The sequence below is a fragment of the Aplidium turbinatum genome, chromosome 10 (assembly GCF_918807975.1).
Source record: "Aplidium turbinatum chromosome 10, kaAplTurb1.1, whole genome shotgun sequence".
NCBI classification, from domain to species: Eukaryota; Metazoa; Chordata; class Ascidiacea; order Aplousobranchia; family Polyclinidae; genus Aplidium; species Aplidium turbinatum.
The window spans coordinates 18744693-18748189 of NC_137481.1; positions in this window are offsets into that span (position 1 = coordinate 18744693).

A 3497-nucleotide genomic window follows, 5' to 3' on the forward strand; every position below is an offset into this window, starting at 1 on the left:
TTTATCATTTGGGACTGTACTGCACTCTCCTGACGATCTTGTCTCACTGTCATTGTCTTCAGCCAAAGTTGAAGCTTTTCTTTTTCCAAACATCTCTAATATGCTGGCCTAAAACAAGAGATATTAAAAGAAATCAGGAAATAAATAAATAAGACTTCCATTACTATAATAACAATATTACAGTGCTGACACTGTTGGGTCATTCCACATCAAATCACCCAAAAAAAATGACATTTTTAACACCACCATCTCCAATTTTCCTCAAATTTGGTTTGTGTGTGAGTTCTGGGTAAAAAAGCATAAAATTCAAATTTTATCAAAATCCGGCCAGTGGTTTTGGAGATATGGGCCTGTGAAATTTCGTATTTTGGGGGAAAATTGGGGTACCCGGCTTATTTCAAAATGCCATTTCTCAGCAACCACTGGGTGTATTTTAATGAAATTGGTGTCATTTTGCAGGAAATTGGTCAAGGATTTCATTTCTGTGGTTAATTTTCAAAAATAAGCATGTTTGGGGGTAATGACCTTTTGACCTTTGCTTTGACCTTGATTTTGACCCTGTGGATCACGTGATACAAAAAACTTGTCTACATGAAAAATATTCTTTGGCACCATCTCTATAACATATGAAAAAATGGGAGAGGTAATATTTCTATTTTAGCCATAGTTTTTACTCAAAGTTTGCATGTCTCATGATTTTTCAATAAATTTTCTTAAAATCACCTTCAAAAATAGTATATATGGTATGTACAAATGGAACGATATGCACATTGCATCATCAGAAAGAATGGGTCCAAAATGATGATGAGGGGTGTTTGTTTTTTTGTAAAATAAGCTTATAACATTGGCAAATGGGGGAGGGGGTAAAATATCTCAAATTCTGATGATGTAATACATAAACGCTCCCAATTAATACTGCATAAAAATGAGTTAAATGACACAGTTCAGTCAAGACACAACAGACAAAACGTTAGGTTCTGAAAGTTTTCCATAGACAGCAATCACTGAGCTGACCAGTTTTTACACAACCTGTGAAGTTTAATTGTATCGTTTTTGGAAATAGTGTAATGACATCTGCCAGATGCAATCATGGAAGGAGTTTCAATGATACAAACAATGTTATTAATATCGATCCAGCATTTATCAGCAGAGGTAGGCCAGTAGAAGATTCTGGCTGGACCATGAGGATGCATAAAGTTTACATGATAGTCTCCAAACTCATCAGAAATGTCTTTCACCAAACCTATCCACGGTTCATAATCATATATACAGCAGTCAGCACACATATGTCTGTTTTGCGATGTTGATAGGTTCATTCAATGCTTCAAGTGCAAGGTCTTCATCTCACTGACACTATTTTAGGCAGATTTTTTTGAGCATTGAGTTTGTACGCGAATAACTTTGTTTCAGAAATCGGAACAAATCTATGGAATTTTAGTGTTCCTTTTATTGTCTTTGCCAACGAGAATCTTTTTTTCAATTTTTCTTTGTAAGCTTCAAAATCCGGTCAGGCTTGACATTGAAAAATTGAATTCCTTGTATGTTGGGCCCTACTAGACCTACTAATTAAGCGATTAGTTTTTGTCAATTATTGCCATTGTTACATTCATGCAACGTCAAACAACGTTGATTCGCCGTTAAAGGAGCAAAAGTGTCCAGCCGCGCCGTTTGTCTCCACTCTGCTACTGGTAGCCCAGTGCTATAAATCAAATAAATTGCGCAAACCTGTGAGGAATTTCATTTGCGGCAAAAGTCTGACCGCAATTTCCACTGCTTTTACATCGTTTTAACATCGCCAGATGTTAAATCGGTGTAAAAACTGTAGCATTGTTCTTCAAAGGAGTAATTTTCTCCCAAACGACGTTATCAATTAACTCTGCTGCCAAAATGCTCTAAATTTGTCGTCTCAATCATCACAGTTGCGTTTGTTACGTCACTGATATTAAACTCGCAAGTTTCGTCCCGCAACCCGCACATACCAATCACAAAAAATATGCGGAACTGAATTACCAGGACCAGACGTTGTTGCGTACCAATTATATTTATTACTTGTTTCCAAATCGTGTTAGAGGAGACATAGACTTAAATGTAAAACTAGGCTAGCCCAACAACCTAGCAAAATCGCCCTTTTGTAAAACGCACAAAATAACCTTAATGACGTGACAGTATGTGTTCGCCCGCCCAGCTATTTTGAAAACTCGGCGCCTATGGATAACGATATACCTTATCAGACTGACCATGCTATAACAGTATGGCGAAATCAATTTCTCATATTAAAAATGAAGCTGGTGCACTGTTGTTGCAAGAGCAGCAAGAATTATTCTACAATATAAGGTTTAAGCTAACCGGATTTTATGAAAATTTCACAGATATCGTCCTCTTTGAATGAAAACTATGGCTAAACTAAAAATATTACCTCTCCCATTTTTTCATATGTTATAGAGATGGTATCAAGGAATATTTTTCATGTGAACAAGTTTTTTGTATCACGTGATCCACAGGGTCAAAATCAAGGTCAAAGCAAAGGTCAAAAGGTCATTACCCCTAAACATGCTTATTTTTGAAAATTAACCACAGAAATGAAATCCTTGACCAATTTCCTGCAAAATGACACCAATTTCATTAAAATACACCCAGTGGTTGCTGAGAAATGGCATTTTGAAATAAGCCGGGTACCCTAATTTTCCCCCAAAATACGAAATTTCACAGGCCCATATCTCCAAAACCACTGGCCGGATTTTAATAAAATTTAAAATTTATGCGTTTTTGCCCAAAACCTAACCACAAACCAAATTTGAGGAAAATCGGTGATGGTGGTGTTAACAGCACTGGGTGAATTGAGCTGGAATGACCCTGTTGAGCAAATGTAAATTCCATTATCTATTATTATATATAAATTATATCACTAACGCAGATGGCAAAGTAGTTTCTTGTGGCCACCACTTTCTCAGTTTCAGCTTAACTAGAAGAGAGCAGTTTTTTAACAAGCAATTCACTGTGTGTTGAAGCAGAACCGCTTTGTCTAAGATTGGATGCGTTATTGCGGTGTCTGCACTTTTCCACTTTTCAAATGTAGTAGCATGTACAATAGGGTGTTGCAGGCGCCCCGACCCTCTCGGATTTTGCTTACCTTTTTTGTGGTACTGTGTTTAGCTCAGTAGATCACAAATATGAAGTTTCATAAATTTTCATCGACGTTTACCTCCACCGCCGAGGCCATTTTGAGGCCCACTTTTTGAAATTTTTCATGTATTTTGCCACCAGAGAGCAGTGTATAAGTTTTGCAATATTGGGGGTACATTTAAAAGATGCTCTATGATGTTCTGAATTGTTTTAAAAAAAAATTGGAGAAATGGGATAAGTATATCCTAAAATATTCAAGTTTTGTCACTCATTTTTTGCACATTACTGCCCCTAGTGGTAAAAAGAAAATTAAAATATCTTGAAAACTACTCATCATATTGTTATGGAACTTGCATGCACCCCCCCATTTTCAT